Source organism: Pongo abelii, chromosome 11 (assembly GCF_028885655.2).
Source record: "Pongo abelii isolate AG06213 chromosome 11, NHGRI_mPonAbe1-v2.0_pri, whole genome shotgun sequence".
Taxonomy (NCBI): domain Eukaryota; kingdom Metazoa; phylum Chordata; class Mammalia; order Primates; family Hominidae; genus Pongo; species Pongo abelii.
In genome coordinates, this window is record NC_071996.2 from 27,475,412 (window position 1) to 27,495,075 (window position 19,664).

Sequence of the window (19,664 nt, forward strand, 5' to 3'; positions counted from 1 at the left end):
GATTGGGGTGGCTTCTTCCTGGAGGGAGGAGGGACACATGCCGGGATCACAGCCAGCTCTGCCGCTGACCAGCTGTGTGACCTTGTGAAAGTCACTTGATCTCTCGGCGCATCAATTTCCTCATCGTCGCCTGGGCCTCTTGTGAGATCTTCCTCGTGGCTTGCAGTGAGGATTGAATGAGTCGATCTGTGCCCCGTGGGCCCAGGACATTGTGAGCATGTGGTAATGGCAGCCGCTTTATCCTGTAGCGTAATAACGATGTGCTGCTAAACATCACTCTGGGCACCTTTTCTCACAGAACTGTCACTGCCATGCTGCAACATGTGGATGGTTGTCTTCACTTTCCAGATGAGGAAACTGAGGCTCAAGGAAGGGCGGAACTGCCTGAGGCTTGACAACTCGAGTCTGCAGCTGTGAGAGGGGGCTCTTTCTGGCTGCACAGCTTTCCCTGGTTCTCGTGCGCTCTGCGAGCAGGAGGACGGGAAGGGCCGCAGCCGCTGAGGGAGCAGGAGGGGTTCGATGCAAGCCCAGCTCCCAGCACGGGAAAGCCAGGTCAAGAAACACATGGCCTCTGCTGTGGGGCTGATCACAGCTTTGTCAAAGAGGAGACGTGGGAGGGGGGGAGGTGAAGGGAGCAGGAAGAAATGAATGTCAGAAACATAAATAGCCTCGGAACTGAGGGACAGTCTGAGACCTCAGCGCAGACCTGGGCGCCTGCAGGCTGCCACTCAAACCTGAGCAGAAGGGTGAACCCGCCCCCACCCCACCCCCGGTTCCCTACACGCCCCAGGAAAGGGCTGTTGTGAGCGGAAGGCATTCGTTGAAAACTGGGAAGGTTGCCCAAGAGAGGCAGAGCAGGAAGCCCTCCGTGGGCAGCAGAACCGGGTGAGTCAGCCCGTCGGAGGGTCCCCCTTGCGGCAGGAAGGGGAGGCACAGGGACCGGGCTCAGCCACCTGGAAACACAGGCGGCAGCAGCTGCTCACGCATGAAAGGTGACAGCTAAGTGTCATCAGTCTGGGAGTGCCAGGATAACGTCACCTGGGTGAGGTGGGCCGCCGGGGTGCAACACAGGCCCCCTAACTTCCCAGGGGAAAAAGCTCACCACTGTCAGGGACATGAAAGGACTGTCAAAGAGCCATGAAACCAGCTACGGGGATTGGGAAACTTCAGACTCACTTCTGTTTGTTTTGTGACAACATGGAAGCCACAGATGTTCTCTCAAGATAAAAAGAACCACCAGGGACCTCTCTTGGTGTGACCTTCATCACCTCCTCTATGTCACCTGTCCCCACCTCCTGCTTCTCCCCCAGCACATTCCAGTAGGGCCACACCCATGCCTGGAGTTTGTGGCAGGAATCACAGGAGGGGAGGGGCCGATGGTGGATCTCAGTGTGGGGGCAGCAGGTGCCATGTGTCAGGAATCAAGGCTCAGATGAAAAGTTATATCACGGCAAAGGCATGTGGCTGCTGAGGACCAGAGGCTAAGGACTGGTCAGTTACCAGCTGTCAAAGGCAGGCCAGAGGCCAAGGAAGAGTGACCAAGAGTACCTTGAGCTAGGAGCTGCAAGCAAGAGGAGGGAAGGGAGGGTACATATTTGGAGGACTACCTCTGAACCAGGTGCCATGCCTGAGCTTCCTTTCCATGGTTCCATTAGTAGTTCCTCCTCCTGATCTTGGGAGATGAACATTATTATCTTGATCTTGCAGGTGAAGAAACCGAGGCTCAGAGAATCTCAGTAACTCACTAAAAGTCTCACAGCTTCTAAGTGACAGGATCTGTGTGACAACACAGTGAGAAGTCAGGCTACAGAAGGGACAGGCCAAGGGTCAGTAGTCATGGGAGGATGGTCTGTATCTTGAGAACAGACTCAAATGATGGGCTTCTCTCTGGAAAGGAGGGGCATGCCTGAGGTCAAGAATTAGGAAGTCATTTTATCAGAGAAATATGGAATCCATCATTTCTAGACCAGGGATTCCCAAAGAGGTACTGATGAGAACTAATTATGGCCAGTAAATAACAAAGCACTGTTTTAGAGAGTGCATGACCCATTTTGGAGCTCACTACTCTAGAAAGTGGTACAGGCTGGAAATCAGAGAAAGGTTTCCAAATAAATCTAGATAGGAGATACCAGAGACACCATGAAATGTCCATGGCATGGAGAGATTCTGAGTGGGAGGCACAAGGAGACTGATCAAGGCTTGGCAGCCTGGGCTGCCCAATAGGAAGAGGCAGGCTTTCAGGAAAAGGTGGGTTCCCTTTTGAAAAGGACAGCAAATTTTTCTGCTTGACAGTATCCATCTCCCTTATCTGGTGTAAGCACTTCGTCTTCCTTAAGGACTATCCCTCCTCAGCTCTCAGACTGTGTGGCTCTATGAGATTGACCCTGCCGCCTAGCTCCAAAGAAGGAACATGACTCAGGCATGGCCAGGGAGAGTGACCACGTTGAGTTTAGGGAAATCTAGTCAGAAAGAATTAGCCCCAGGGCTGTAGTGGGAACCTCTAGGAAAGGAACTTTCTGGGCCAGGTTTGCTCATCGATGGAACTGTTGGGGACCAGTCATCTTGGTGTATGTGCAGGCAGGTATGTAGGGGGACAGGGTGTACAGGGGGAACTCATGAATCAAATAAAACTTCCCTAGCATCTGTTGTTCTTTCCTCTTCCAATGGCCCATTTGGTGATCCCACTCCCCCATACCAAGCAGACTGATGGGGCTCCACCACAGGTAAGGCCAACTAGCATATCTCATTCCCATGACTACAGTCATTGGTGCAGAGATGGGCATGTGATCTAAACTAGACTAAACAGAGTTGATCTCAGGATGTTTAAAGGAACTATTAGAAAGAAGATTCTCAGCCAGGCACGGTGGCTCACACCTGTAATCCCAGCATTTTGGGAGGCCGAGGCGGGCGGATCATGCGGTCAGGAGATCGAGACCATCCTGGCTAACACGGTGAAACCCCATCTCTACTAAAAATACAAAAAATTAGCCGGGTGTGGTGGTGGGTGCCTGTAGTCCCAGCTACTCAGGAGGCTGAGGCAGGAGAATGGCGTGAACCCGGGAGGTGGAGCTTGCAGTGAGCCAAGATCATGCCACTGCACTCCAGCCTGGGTGACAGAGCGAGACTCCATCTCAAAAAAAAAAAAAAAGAAAAGAAGATTCTCTTGCTAGCCATATTTGAACCTGGGAGGATGGCAGAATCTCTGCTTCTGCAGCTCTTTTGTCACCCTGAGGAGTCATCTATCTGAGAACAGAGTCAGCACAGAAGAAGTGGATCCAGGAGGTGGAGAAACAGAGAAATTAGGCCCTGGATTTTTGTCCTGAATCAAATGGACTAACTATAACTACAACTCTGGACTTTTTGGTCATTAGGACAATTAATTCACTTTCTCTTAGATCTGTTTATGTGGGCTTTTCTGTTCTTTACAATTAAAACAATCTTGAATAGAGTCGACAGAAAGAGGACTCTTATTCCAAGAACTAGAAATGATTGAACAATCTAGAATTTAACAATGAAAAAGAGAAATCACAAAATAAATATGATTAAAACATTAAAAAGATAAACTAAGAAAAGAATCATAAAATAAAAGACAAACGTGAACAATAATCAGATTTCAAGAAACAAACAAACAAAAAAATTAACAACTCAATAGATCAGTTAAACAGATGGTTTGGTATAGCCGAAGAGAGAAGTGGGGAGTTGGTTGGTAGATCTGAAAAAAACTGCAAAACACAAAGGGATGGAAAATGTGGCAGTGATGTGAAGAGACTGGTGGACAGAATGAGATGGTTCAGATGCATATTCTCTCCAGAATGAGGGAATGGGGGAAAAGGTTAAATAAGCTCATCAAGTTCCAAGCAGGTGAAATATAAACAACATGTAGACACGTCATTATAAAACTGCAAACACAGCAGACAGAGTGAATGAAGAGACGGACTGATGAAAAAGGAATGACAATTAAGCTGACAGCAGACCTCTCAGCAGCAACAACTGATGCCAGGAGACAATGGGATAAGATCATCAGAGAACTAAAGATCTGACCGAAGAGCACTGACGTCCACTAAACAATCATTCAAGAATGAGGATGAAATAGACAGTTTTGAAATAAAAATGGAATGGATTTATACTCATAACCTCTCACTGGAGAATTAGAAAAGGATTTTCTTCAGTAAGAAGAAAGCTGAATCCAGAAAGAAGGAATATGATGAAGGTGGCAAAGTAAGCAAAGAAATGAGTCAGCATGTTGGTAAGTCTGAGTAAGCATTTATTGTTTTAAAAAAATACTAATTTATGCAGACAGTTAAAAGCCAGGTGAAAGTGAAATGCTATGTGGGAATAACATGAAAAATGTTAAATGATTGATTAAAGTTGAATGATCATAAAGCCCATTTATCACTTGGCTGAAGGATAGAGATGTTGATTAGCCTTAGATATGCATGCTAAAATGTAGGAGTTTGCACTACAAGAATAGAAATAGAAGATATAACTTTCAAACAAGTGGAATGGGGAAACAGAAAGGAACAAAGGGAAGTTAATCAATACAATGAGGACAAAGAAAGAAAAAAAATGAGCAATGGAAAAGGACATATAAAGAAATCACAAAATTAGATGGTGGAAATAATTCCAGATAAAAATCTCCTAGAGTTCTCATGAATGCAGCCTCATATCTCTTCCTTCATGTCTGTATCAGAGTTTTGGGCCCAATGTTTGCCTCTTTGTCTTCTCACTATTACTACAGGTCAGGCTCTCCAGGAGTGAAGCCTGTCCCATTCGTTTCTGTGGTTCCCACCCCATGTAGCACAGTGCCTAGCCCACAGTCTGGTTAGGTTTGTCTTTAAAAAAAAACTGCTTATTTATTTGAATTAAGTTGAACAAAGGAAGCAAACAAAGAAATGGAAAACTAACATCTTAGTAAATCACTGCCATAGTAAAACAACATGAGAGGAAATTCAATGTTAATAAATGCATTAAACATTCAATCTCACTGGAAATAAAAAATAGGTGAATTAAAACTAAACATAAAATTGTACTGTTTTGCCTTTCAATCAATTTGTAAATGACAATATGGAATGTTGGAGAGAGTAAAGAGGTCTTTGTAGGGGAGTGGTCACTCTAGGGTAGATTATAGATTGTTGCAAATTTTCTTCAAGGAAATTTTATTTCCAAGATTTTGTATCACCTGGGGTTGTTTTGGTTGCAAGTGACCACAGACTAATTCAAACTCAGTTAAAAGGGAATTTATTGTCCCAATAGTAAAAAAAGTTGTGTGTGTGTGTGTGTGTGTGTGTGTGTGTGTAGTGGTGGTGGCGGTTGGTGGGGGGGGCTATCATTGGCTTCAGGGCATGCCTTAATTGGATGATCTAATGAGAGCAGGACCCACTTTCTCTTTCTCTTATGGTGTCACCTTCCTCCCAAGGCTACTCTTTTATGCTCAGAAAATAGCTGCTGCAGTTCCAGACCTCACATTCTACTCCCCAGGGAAGATGAGATCATCCCTTCCAAGTTCCCAGAAGCCCCCACAAAATGTTGCTTCTTGTCTCACTGGTGTTGTATGTGGCTAATTTCTGAACCATAATTGTAATGTAAAAGTGGCAATTAGGAACAAAAATTATGGGAAATAGAATGGGGAAGGCAAAGACAAAAGAACCCAGAAGCTTGAACTATTTGGAATGGATTAAATGGGAAGAGCACATACGTGGAAAAATTCTCAGCGCTTCCCCCTTAGATAGGGCTCCTGCTCCATTCTCCCTCTTATCTTCTCAGATTCCAGGTAGAAGCATTGTGTCTTCTCCGTATCTCATATGTCTCTCATGCTCTTTTGTATTTGCCCCATCTCTTTGTTTCACTAAGCTTTTCTCTGCATATTTTCTTCTGATGTATTTTCCATTTCACCAGTCCTCTCTGCAGCTATGCCTAATTGGCTCTTATATGCATCCATCAAATTTTTAATTTCCTTTTTTTATTTTAGGAGTTTTTATAGTTTATATTCTCTGCTGAAAATTTAATATTGTCTTTCATTTCCTTGAGCATGTGCAACAGGAATTTAAAGCCTGCATCTGATAACTCCACTATCTGGATCTCCTGTGGGTCTGTTGTTTCTATTGGCTGTTTTTTCTCCTAGTTTTTGTTTATGTCATCTGGTCTTTTCAAATGCCTCATTATTTTTGATTGCATGCCAGACACTGTATTTTAAACACTCTAGTTTAATTTGAACCTCTGGATGATGTTATAATTTTTAAGAGAGGATTTATGCTTGATTCTAGCAACCTACTAGGCTAGGGGTCCCACAATTCTAGATCACCTGAATCCAATCTAATGTTGGGCTTCAGACTCAGTGAGAGTGGGAAATGTATTTAGTTCACTCTTATTCTTATGGTATGGCCCTTTGGGTTTCAACTGGAGGCCTACTATATTTACCAGTGGGCCCTGAATTCCAATATTTGTTCCAGATCCCTGTGAATCTGCTAAAAGCCCAAGTCAGCCTCTCATCTCTTTTCTCAGTTTCTTCAGGGGCTCCCGGAGAAAAGCAACCACATGCAGGAAACAGCACCCTGGGCTTCTCTGCACTCCCAGATCTTGGAACTACAATTCCCCACTGCTTGGGAGTGCTCTAAAGCCTTCTCCATAGATGTTTACTTTCCATTTTTCTAGCTTTACTGGTGGTTCTCAGCAGGAGTCTGCTATCACTAGAGTAGAGGTCGTAATGGACTTCAGGATCCAGTTAGATATGAGTTCAAATTTCACCTCTACCTTTCAATAACTGAGTAACTTTGGATGTTGTTCAAACTTTCTGAGCCCCAGTCATCACTCCATAAGAAGGAGAAATGCCTGCTCTACAGGACTGATTCAAGATATAGAAATTGTATATGTGGCGTGGCCAGGTGCAGTGGCTCACACCTGTAATCCCAGCACTTTGGGAAGCCAAGGCAGGCAGATCACCTCAGGTCAGGAGTTTGAGACCAGCCTGACCAACATGATGAAACCTCATCTCTACTAAAAATACAAAAATTAGCAGGGCGTGGTGGCGGGCACCTGTAATCCCAGCTACTTGGGAGGCTGAGGCAGAAGAGTCGCTTGAACCTGGGAGGTGGAGGTTGCAGTGAGCTGAGATCGCGTCACTGTACTCTAGCCTGGGCAACAAGAATAAGACTTCGTCTCAAAAAAAAAAAAACAAAAAACAAACAAACAAACAAACAAAAAGAAAAGAAATTGTATATGTGATACACTTAAGAACGTTTGACAAGTGGCAGGTACTCAAGACATTTACTTTGTTATTGTTGATGTTCTAATTAGTCAGCCTGGCTCCTTCCTCAGAGCTTTGGTGTCTGAGATGGAACCCGGGGATTGTGTTGGTGTGAAGGTCCAGGAAGTTTCTAGGGGCAGTATTAAGTGGCTGGGGCCTTTTTGCTTGCTGGGATGAAGTTGATGAAACCATGCTTCCTGGGCTAAGGTCACCTAGGGGTCACTGGGGCTTGTCTGGGTCTGGGAAGGTGGGCAATGACACGCCGAGAGATAATTCATACTCACAGGAGGGACGACAGGTCCTGGCCATGGGAACTCTGGCGTATGAGGAAGCTGAGGCTGAGTGGAGGCTGAGAAGGGAAAATGAGTCAGGAGGTCACATACAGGGGCCCAGCCTGCATTGGAGACAGGCTGGGAGGCAGGAAATGGGCTGGGGTGGAGTTTTGAGACTGACAGTGGTAGTGCAGGACACTGCGGGCCCCACGGCTTCCTTGGCATGCAGAGTGGGGGTTGAGATGAGGTGCTCCATCTTCGCTCTGGCTCTGTTCCTTTGATGCCAAGGCTGTGATCCTAAAACCACTTGAATATTTATATTTTAATAGGATGATGTCAACACGGATGAACTCTCATGAAGAAACTGTTTTTCAAGCCAAATCCCATGCTAATTTAATCCTGGGTTTTTAGTACAGTACAATTACCCTTTCTGTTATGCTTTCTTTTGATATTTTATTGAAATGATTTTCATCAAGTAAGTTTTCTGTTTAATTTTTATATGAAAATTTTGCAACTAGTTCATGGATTGGTTTTGTCCATTTATAATTTTACTGATTATAGCTTCTGCTATTGAGAGTGTGTATGTGAATGTGTGTGTGTGTGCATGAATGCGTGGTGTGTGCATGTGAGTGTAAGAGTGTTTGTGCATGAGTGTGTGTGTTTTAGCCATTATTTATGCCAAGTCCAATGTCCTTTGGTCACATCGTGCAGGTATCGGCCTAATAAGGAAGATTCAATTGTTGATCAATTGTACTTTTTCCTTTAAGTGCTGGTTTCAACACAGCCTTGACTTCCTTTGTGTGAATTATTTCTGTAGACAATTTTCCTTATTCCTTGTCTAAAAAGCAGATAGAGTTCTTTGTTAATCTATCAGAACCATGTGAACAATTTTGCGAAATGGAGACAGAAGGGGAAGAGAAGGAGGTCCGGTCAGTGAGGAGAGGAAAAGTCCAAAGGATTCATTCAATGCGGATCCAGACCCAGAAGCTGGGGAGTGGCTGAGCGGCGACCTGTGTGGACAGAGTTGCCAGCCTTGGGGCCTGCTGGGAGAGGGCCCCAAGGAAATAAAGACCCCAGTATCAATCTTCTCCCTTCCATCCCTGCGGGAGCTTCCCAGGGCCAAACCCAACGGGGAGGCTGAGGGCCAGGGCGCCTGCTGGTTCTGACCAGACCAGTCTGTGTCCTGGGGCAGAGAACAAGGTGGGTGGACAGTGGCACTGAGCTGCAAACTGTGGATGCCTAGCACAGACCAGGAGCGAATTATTTCCTCTGCCTGCCTCGCTCAGCACGCAGCGCATCTCCAGGCCCTGGCAGGGAGCCCTGGTCGCTGCAGAGCCGGCTTGGGTCTGAGAAAGGCTTGTCCCATTGGGCTGTTTCCCAGTGGGCGTGGCTCGACCATCACGTTCTTCTTGGAAAGGTCAGGGGTAATGTATTCCTCCTCTCACAACTCAAGGCACAAAGCCGACTCGCTCTGCTGACCCTTCAGCGTTTCAGGTTTTGAATAATTCAGGCGGGAGTACGGCTGAAATTTATCTTTGCTGTATTTACACAGAAAGACCTTAAAACGCTAGTCGATTGTGTAAACAAGGATAATTATAATATTTCAGAAGAAAGGGTTTAATGTACCAAAGGAGGAGGGGGGAAGATTTTCCAGCACAGCAGTCAAACCCATTTCTGGATAATGAGAGAATTATTGGTTGTCCTTTTGGATAACAACTGCACAGATGTGATACCATACGATGAGGCAGATAGGATGCAGTCCTATTTGGTCAGTGCCCCAAGCAACTGATACCCAGCCCTGGCTACCAGCCCAGCCGAGGTCAAAGGCAGGCTCTTTCCACACAGAGGGGCTGCAACAGGTAGAAGGCACAGTTCGTGGAGCCAACACATCTGGGATGGAATCTGCATATCTTTTGGGGTCCTGTGATCCTGCGGAACTTCTGTTTCCCCACCTATGAAATGGGTGAGGCTTTCTCATGGACTTCCTCTAAGGCATACCAAGATCTTGTGGCGACAGCCCTGGAATATAGCAGGTCCTCTGCTCCTAACCTGCTCCCCGACGGGTCACTGAAGGAGGGGCTGGGTGCTTCCCGGGGACACGCCCAGTTTCAAACCCTCCACCCCTTCCTGGCCCTGCCCCAAACCTGGAGGCCAGCCAAGGAACACCGGCTGGGAGGCACAGAGGTGGCCCACCCTGTTATTTGGCTCAGGCCTGACCCAGCTCCTGCCGGGCCTTGAAACCAGCCTCTGAGTTCTGTTTCTGTCACAACAAACTTTGACCCTCTGAATCACATGGGCAGCATTGCTCATGGAAAGAGCATGGTGGGCTTGGGAACCAGACAAGCGTCGTTTCTAATCCCAGCTCAGCCACTTACCTACCAAATAGCAAGGTTTTTAACTTCTCCAAGACTCTGGATAAGTGAGGTGGCCAAACCTACTTTGCAGGTGGGGTAAAGTGCCCTGCACAGCACGTGGTCATTATAGTGACTGTGTTGTTGTGGCTGTTATTATTGCTATTGTTTGTGTGTTGTGTTTAGGCATTTTTTAAAGGCAGAGTCTTGCTTCGTTGCCAAGGCTGGAGTGCAGTGATGCAACCTTGGCTCACTGTAGCCTGGATCTCCGGGGAGGGACTCAGGTGATTCTCCCACCTCAGAGATTCTCTCCTGAATAGCTGGGACCACAGGCATGCATCATCATGCCCAGCTAATTTTGTTTATTTTTTGTAGAGATGGAATCTCACTCTGATGCCCAGGCTGGTCCCGAACTCCTGGCCTCAAATGATCCACCTGCCTCAGCCTCTTAAAATGCTGGGATTATAAGCATGAGCCACTATGCCATCCCTGTTCAGGCATTTCAAAATTGGTCAGAAATCTGGCTTTGCATTTGGGGGTTTTCCCTTGCTAGGAAGTTGCAGGCTGTCGAGAATCTGCTGGTTTGGGGGAGAGGTGATAGTGGTGGGGAGAGATGTTGTGACTTGCCGCAGTGGCCTGGAAGGGGCCTGTGTTCATTTAGCCTGAGCCCTGCTTTCAGGTAGGGACACACTGAGCGGCCAGGCTCCCTTTGAGTTAGAGCATCTGAAGTTCTGCTCCTACATCCTCTGTTCCCAAGGATGTGAATGTGGTCCCCAGGGCTTGCATCCTGGCTAGAGGAGCACAAGACACCCCCTTTGCATGGTGACCTCCCTGCAGAAGAGATGAGTAATGAAGCTCAGCAGCCTGCCCAAGCACCATGGAAAAAGGCGTCCATCATCTTAATGGTACGTTTGAGCTGTCTGGCTGACCTGCGGCCTCTTCCTCATAGGCACCCCTCCCGAAAGCATTCGATGTGAGCTATTCCTGGCATGTCCTGTGGTACAAAAGTGCGGTTCATCTTTTCAAGGGGACGTGAGGAGGTTGAAAGTCAAAGCCATTGGAACAAACCTTGGCTTCGGAGAAGAGTCAAGTGCTTATTATGCAAGTCCTTGCTCTCCCTCAGCTGAAGGCAGCACGATGAGCAAAACAGAATTTTGGGGGGATTTGGCAATAAGGACAAAAAGGAAACAAGATCTATGCAGTACATACCGTCTCCACAGGGAGAGTTGTGGCTCTTGGGCACTAGCCCACCTAGAACAAGTCAGTCTCCACATCACCTAGGATAACCCAGGTAGGGAGGGAACACGTTGGGTCACTCTGCCCTGGAAAGGTCTGAGGGAAGAGTTGGGGTTCAGCATGGCCTGGCCTTGGAAGAGAGATGTGTACCCCTGCTCCCATACCCATGGCCACCATCTTCATGCGTGCAGTGGCTGATACTGCTGTGAAGACAGGCTTGGACTGGGGCTGGAGAAATCTCTACTCTTGTTTTACTGAGAGTTTGAATCTCTTCGGGTCTCTTTTTACGTTATAAGACAACAGGCCTTATATATACTAGTTTCCTTCTCCACCAGAAAGGGGCCAGAAGCAAAGGCTGATAACAGTGTCTCTTGGCAGAAAAGTTATTTTAGCATCCCAGGAGGGCTTGCTGAACCATGACCCTTTGTCCTTTGGAGAAGGAAGGCAGGGTGTTGCCCATCAGTGAGGATGTGGGTACTGGGGCCACCCAGGGCCTCGCTTACCTACTGAAGAAGGGAAGGTCCTCAGAGTACGTAACTTTTCAGGGCTGCTAGGGGCACAACTCCACACTGTGGCCAGGATTCTCCCTGGATTAGGGGAGTGTGGATGAACAAAGTCTGCTGTGATTTTTTTAGGGAGGGAGAGAGAGAGAGAGAGAGTTAGATCTGGGAGATCAGGTGGAGAGCTCATTCATTTCCCAGGGGCTGCTGCAGGGGCACGTGGCAAAAGGAGAGCCTGGTCAGGCCTCCCACTGTTTCAAAAAGAGAGCCACTGTGCTTTTGTTTCTTTGACATGTCAGAGATCTAATTATGATTTCCAGTGGGCAAAGGATTCCTTAGCTAAGTTTAGAAACCACTGCTCGAAACTATTGGCCTGTTGGGCAGGAAACTCCTTGAAAACCTCTTGCTTCTCGTGCCAGGGCCTCTGTTCTAATTTTCTATCACTGCATTACAACATCACCCCCACCCCCAAACTTAGTGGCTTACATTAGCAATTTATTGCTCTTTCGTGGACTGACTGGGCTCAGCTGAGCGGTTTTCACTTGGTTGCAGTTAGTCTGTGGCTGAAGCTGGAGTCTTGAGCCTTACCCGGGCAGGTCTTCCCACATGGTTTGTCACTCACGTGTCTGGTGCCCTAGCCGGGATGGCTGGGAGGGCTAGCGACTAGCCAGGCAGCACTCTCCATGGGGCCTTGCTATGGAGACTTCCTCACAGCATGGAGGAGGTGGAGTAGTTGGGCTTCTCACATGGAGCCTGGCTTCCTCCAGAGTGTGTGATCCGAGAGACCCTGGCAGAAGTTGCAAGGCTTTTTACGACTTAATTTTGGAAGTCACAAGCATCATTTCCATGACATCCTGCTGGTCCAAAGCTAATTACAAGTTGAGCCCATCCATATTGGAGGGGAGGGGACTATGAAAGTGAATACCAATAGACTAAGCTCCTTGGAGGACCATCTTTGGAATCTAGCTAGCCCCACCCTGGAAAGAGGGAAGAGAACATGCCCTTCCTCTGTAAACACTGTCAGAAGCTGAATTTGGGGGTCTCAGTCAATGAAGAACTGTCCAAGCTCCAGAACTGGGGTCCTCAGAATGGGCTAATGGAAGTCCACCCCTTGCTACTTGTCTAAAGTTCTTTTTATAGAGAATAAAGGCTTCTGTTGCATAAACAGTGAGATTACAATGCCACTACCCTTTCAGAAGAGCAAACCCAAACCCCTCTGCCTCAGAAGGCAAGTCACATTTCCAAATAAATCTCTAATGGAATTAAGCAGGAATGTCTGCTTTCCTGTCCAGGCTGAGAGTCATCCAAAGCTGGCCTCTTATTTCTGACAACTGCCCCTTTGGCAAATCTAAAAGCAGGAGTCAGCTCGAAGGTGAGCAGAAGAGGGAAGCAGGGAGTGGCCTGGTCTTCCTTGCCAGGCCTACGCTAGCAGGAGACTCCTGGCTCCCTGGAATTCCTGCTAAAACTCAGACTCTCGTAATAGTAAGTTTCAGACACTGTAATTTTTCCCCAATAATTTTTCCAGGCCCAGCTCAAAACCGAATCCCTCATTTTGCTTTAGCCATCATAATTCCCAGGGACTTAAAGGACTCCCCCAGACAGCCAAGCACAATCATCATTTGACAAACTTACGTTTTCAGCAGATTGTTAGGAATATCAGTGTTCCCTCTGTCACCACCATCCACTGATGCCCCATGATGCCTGAGAGCCCACCTTTGGGGGAAATGTTTGTGCATGGGTAAGAGGCACAGGTAGACTGAGAACACCAGGAGAAGAGCTGCCTGCAGATGTGACTATGGCGGCTGCGGTGGGGGATGCGGGTGCAGATCAGGGGCAAAGGTGCAGGCTTATGTTCTCTCTTGCTAAACTCTGGGGAGAGCGCAGGGGGCTCCTGGCTGCTGTGGGCCGCACTGGCATTTTCAGGGATCCCAGCTGACCTCTGATGTCCAGGGCACCCACTCTTTCCCATCCCACCAGGAGAGAGAGAATATCCTCCGAGTGCTGTTGCTGCTTGGAATCGAGTAAGCAGAGAAGGGAAAGGGAGAGGGCCTCAGGCCCCATGAAAGCAGCTGCCACTTTATCTTAGGAGGGGACCCCAGGGAGCCCTTGAACCCGATGTCATTTCTGTCATGCATAGGGAGAGGCGCGGGTGAGCGTGTGCGGGGAAAGAGAAATGCCGAAGAAACAGTTAGCCTCTGTTCATATTTGATAGGCAGCCAAAGCACTTTTGTTCCCAAGCCCGGCGAGCTACCCGTGAAAAAATAAATTGCTTTTCAAGAACATTCATCACAGCAAGTGGCTCGTTTCCTTGTCCTCAAACAACCCCATTCCTAGGCCCTTTCCCCCATTAAAAACTCCTCAGATGTGGTAAAATAAATAAAGAGCCCAGGGGAAGTGTGGGGCAGTGCTGGGCACTGTGGGAAGGTGGCAGGGAAGCGGCAGACACCAGGGCCTTGGGATGGGGCCCTTTCCTGAATCTCCTCCCTGAGCAGAGGGCCCTGGGCTCCACACGTGCAATTCTGAAATTCAGGAGCAATGTGCTGACCTCTACTAGGCCTGTCCTCTAGATCCCTGTCCTCTCGCCTGCTCAGAGAGTCCCTCTGGAACACCCTTCTGTGGGGGAGCTCTCCCTCCCTGTCACTCTGTTCTGTTATTCTGCATGTTTCCTTCATGATCTCATCCTGATATGTAATTATGAATTCATTTGCTTACGGTATACTCCCCAGTCAGTGTCAGCACTGCCAGGCCTGGGTAGGGACACGCTGTCTTGCTCACGGGTGTATCCCCGGCACATGGCAGATGCTCAACAAATAAATGAGCAAATCCAAAGTGTGATGCTTAGGGTCAAGTGTACTGCTCCATCCACGATCTCATCTTCCGGAGACTCTTTTTTCGACATCCAATTCCCAGATTAATTGCTGTCTCTGGGGCCTGTTGTGCAACCCCTATGGGACGGGCTTAGCTAGTGGGTGTGAGGGGCAGCTTGCTACAGAGCAGGTCACTGAGCTGTGGTTTCATTGTGTGAGCTTGAGTAAGTCACTTCACCTCCTTGGGCCTCAGAGTCCTTTTCAATGAGATGAATTACTCACCTTGTGGCATTTCTGTAGAGGTTACCGTCAGTGTGGGGAACATGCAAAGCCATTTTGATTATGAATTTGATAACCATGAACTCTCTAACTCAATAAAATATCAATAAAATATTCAGGAATTTCTGGGCATCTAGACCATGATGGCTCTAGAAAATTCTCCAGGTCTGAGATGTTGGCAGGAGCTTGTCTTCCTTTTAGGTGTGTGCAAGAGCCACACAGGCACGTTTAGACCACAGCTTCACTCAGGTTGGCATTTAGTAGACCTTCATATATCCCACCATCATATATCCCCCCATCAATAAGGATTTTCCTTCAGGTGGCTATGGAGAATAAGGCTGTTAGATTCATCACTCAGCAACAAGAATGGTTCCAGAAGGGTCTAGGGCACCTAATGCCATATTTTGGATTTGTTCATTCGTTCGACAGGTATTTGCTGAGCGTCTACTATGTTCCAGGGTATACACCTGTGAACAAGGCTGCATGGTGCCACCCTGGTGGAGCTGGCACCTAGCTGGTAGACCACAAACGAATGAATGAATGATTGCACACTGGCATTAGCCCGTAAAGGAAACGCAGAGTGAGTGATGGAGAGTGAAGCTGAGGAGATCCTGAGTTCTGAAGCAGAGTGGGGAAGGGCTGGGTGCAGAAAGGAGGCCAGAAGGTGGGCGGTGGACAGGAGGGGCAGAGGTGGGCGAGTGGGCCCTGAAAAAGCTGGAGCAAGGGCGTGATTACAGCCGAGGTTCTGACGTCCGCAGTGCCAGCGCCAGCTCTGCCTCCTGGTCCCTTCTTAGGCCGGCGCAGGGGCACAGCCAGGGAGACGGGTGGGGAGTCCGGAGCCCGAAAAGGGCTGAAGCCCCCTCCTGCCAACACCCCGGTTGGCCCCAAACCAGCCCATTCTCTTTTCGCCACAGCTTAGCAGAGCAGAGAGCACCTGGCTCCTGGCCAGGAGGCTCCTTTGGGCGCCCAGCAACCCGGCGGGTGCTCGGGCCACCTCTTGCAGCACCGGGCGACCCACATCACTGTGCTTGGGTTTGAGAACTAGAGACGGACGCAATTTTGTTTTCTTAGTAGTCAGAAAAGGCTCCTTTTCAGGCCCTACTAAGAATAGCTTAATTTATTCCCGCTCTCTTGGGCTGCGAAGCGGGGCGTGGTGGGGCCAGTGGCTGGCCTGGAGCGCGGCCTGCGCGACGGTAAAAGAGCCGGCCAAGCGGGGAGGCCCAGACGTTCCCCGCATTCAGACAGGGCACTCAGCCCGTTCCGCCCCCGGCCTTGCCTAGGCCCCGCCCCCGGCCCCACCGCCTCGTCCATTGGCTCGCTAGCCGCCTTCCGCGCTCTCATTGGCTCTCACGAGCCCTCCCCGCAGCTGCCTGACCTCTGCGCCCTCCGCTGCCCCGCAGGTGAGAGCAGCAAGAGGCGCGGTCTTTGGGTGGGCGGTAGCAGAGAGAGAGCACGCGTGGAAGGATGCTGACACTGACCCAGTACAGGGCTAGGACCGGGCGGGAGGTGTCGGGGGCGCACAGGGAAGGCTGCCATTTACTATCTCCCACGCACCCCAGATTTCCCGTTACTTCATTCAGCCCTTACAACAACCCTGCAAAGCAGATATTATTATCCCCTCGGCTTATAGATGAGCAACGTGGTGGTAGAGAGTTAATGGGCTTGCCCACAATCACACAGCTAGCACGATTCAGAGGTATGATTTGATCGCTCCTGTGTGTGTTTTCAAGCACTGCACCCCCGTGGCACCTAACAGGGTGGTGCGCCTATCCTAGGGATTGGAGGGATGACAACAGCCGGAGGGTGCACGGAGGTACCGCCACACTAGGTACTGGCTTGGTCTGCTCAGAGGAGGCATCCCAGGGAAATGACGTCCCAGGGAGATGGCACTCACCTGCTCTTCGGAGACACAGTGGAATTTAGGGTGGCACTGACAGCCAAGATGCCATAGGAACAAAATTGGCCAGAATGGGCCTTCACATGAGATCAGTCATTTGGCGACTAAGTCAGTGCAAGAGTCGCCACTGACATGGGCACTGAACATTCTTTTTGCACAGCATTTTACATCTGAAAATCCCTTCACCTCCATGGTCTCATTTAACTACAGTACTAAAACAATTCTGTAAAGTTGGCATCATCCTAATTTTGCAGAGGACCAAACGAAGGGCTAATGAAGACCGATGAGGACAACGTACTGTTTCTCTATTTGGGGAACTTTACATCTCACGTAAGTCTCACCACAGTCCTAGGAGGTAGGCATTGTTTGCCTTATCTTACAGAGGAGCAAACCAAACTCAAGGAGATTGAAGAACTTCCTTAGGTAACATGGGGGTTTAAGAGCAAGGTTCTACCTGACTCCAAATGCACTCTCCTTCAATCAGTTATTCTAGTGTTCTTTCAGATCCTGAGCCAGCCTGAGGAATAGATGAAGTCAGTAGTTACTGAATGAGAAAGACTTGAGGAATGACAATAAGGCCCTATGCCCCCAAATACCTTTTTCTCCCTTCAACTCATTGTAGATGGCTGAAACACTACCATTGACAATTGTTTTGTTGGGTTAAACATTGAGCCACAAGAATCTTAAAATGCAAACTTCCCTGTATGGGAGGAAGGCAATAATTCCATAGCATGATTGAGAAAGGAAAAAATGTTTGGAAGTTTCACTAGAGTTATTCACCTAGCTAAAGCATCTGCTGAGTTATGTTATTGTCTTGACAACCATCACCCATTTCACCATCTCCAACATAAATAAGGATAGTCCTGTGATAGATCGCAGTGAAGATAAAGCATCTAGACAGGTTCCACTTTAGGGTAGAATGTAGTAGGTAGCAGCAAACCTCTTCTCATCCTGTGGCACCTAGAAAAATTTGAATAGATTACATAAAATGTATTTTGAAGACATTGGAGATCAGTGGAAGTTAAGTGGGCAAGATAAAACTAAAGTTCCAGAGATGGGAAAAGCATTGCTGGCTGAGTTGACATTACTGGTCCTTTTTCCTCCATGAGGCCATCTGCTGACTGAGTGTTGGGCTTGCTGTAAGCAGGGTGGGTTCCTGAGGGAAGGAGATAACAGCAGAGATTTTGACAGCCATGTGGACCGGCCTGGCTGGCCAGAGAGTAGTGAAGCCTCAAATTCACTGCCAGCTGTCCCCATAGAACACGGAGTGCTGGGGGTGGGGGTATGATGATGCTGGGAAGCTGGGTTACCAAGGCACAGTTTTCAGTCACTGGAAGGAAAAATTCAACTAGAATAAAAGGCCTTCAAGAAACATGTCATACATATCCTCCTTAAAACATTTGCCAGCTAGAACAGAACTTTTAAGGCCAAAGAGACAAAGTCCGGACTCACAGTCAAAAACTCAGGAGGGTCATGCTTGAGAAGGAAGCTGAGCCTCATAGACTCGTGGTGCTTGGGAGGTAAAGTCCTACTAGAAGGAGGAGGCTGCGAGGAGCCCATGACATACCTCATCCCTGAGACATCGGAAACCAGAGCTGGACTGGCTCTGACACCAGAATCCACCTCCAGCCGGGCTCAGCTCCTGATTGGATTGGAGTGATCAACCCTTCACCTGATCTGCCTAATGGGAGATGAGTGACTGCTCTCTGTGGAAGAATAATAATGACTTCAGGTTTTAGGATTCTTTTATACATAATGTCGGAAATTCATTATAAAAATTACAAGACAGAAATAAGTAGGAAAACATGACCAAAAAGCATAAGGCATAGGGAAAAATACAACAGAAATTCTCAAATATGAATAACATTTTCATATCCTCTTGGTGTGTGTGTATGTGTGTGTGTGTGTGTGTGTGTGATGTCATCAGTCTTGACATTGAAGCCAAATTTAGGGTTTGTCTGATTACAGATTACAAGTCTGTCTGAGTCCACTCAGGCTGCTGCAATGAAATCCCATGAGCTGGGTGGCTTAAATTACAGACATTTATTTCTCATAGTTCTAGAGGTTGGAAAATGCAAGGAGCAGGGTGCCAGCAGATTCAGTTCCTGGTGTGGGGCTAAATTTTGGCTTGTAGCCTCCTATCTTCTTTCTGTGTGCTTACATGGTGGACAGAGAGAAGTCTGATGTCTATTTCTCACCTTGTAAGGGCACTAATCCCATCAAAAGGGCACCACCCTTATGACTCCATCTAAACCTAATTACCTCCCAAAGGTCCCACCTCCACACACCATCACATTGAGGGTTAAGGCTTCAACATATGAGTTTGAGGAAGACATAAACACTCAATCTATAATGCAGATTGTCATAAAGAGTCTGATTCCATTAAACATTTTTAAAATTTCTTTTCTATTCATTTCTTTCTTTCCTCCTCCTTTCCTTTCTTCCTTCCTTCTTTCCTGCCTTCCTGCCTTCAGGCCTTCCTGCCTTCCCTCCCTCCCTCTTTCCCTCTCTCCCTTCCTCACTCTCTCTCTTTTTCTTTCTTTCATGGCTAGCCAAATGAAGCAGTGGAAGTGAAGAGGGAACAAGTAAATCTGTTACTGATTATGATCAATTAGTTGTACATACCACTAAACTCAAATCACACTGACTCCATTTTTGATATTTGAGTGCTGACAGTTTTAAGGCTCCACCACCTTCTCTTTCTTTTACATTAGGTCTTACATCTGGGCCAACTAGTAAGAAAGCCCAGGTGCTCCCTTCTTTAGCCTCAGCAGGAAGTTTAAACCATGAAAGTGCTGGCCTACGCATGGAAACCCTCACCCTCAGCTCCACCATCTAATAACCCCAAGGCCAGTCTCCCTTTTCAGCTATCTGAGGCCATTTTTGGTCTTTCTTGAGAAGTTTCCAGGCTCTTCACAGAAATTCTCAAATATGAATAACATTTTCATATCCTCTTGGTGTGTGTGTATGTGTGTGTGTGTGATGTCATCAGTCTTGACATTTAAGCCAAATTTGGGGTGAAGGTGTTTATCTCACCACCACAACACAGATGATTCAGCTATTGGAATTATTAGGAAAG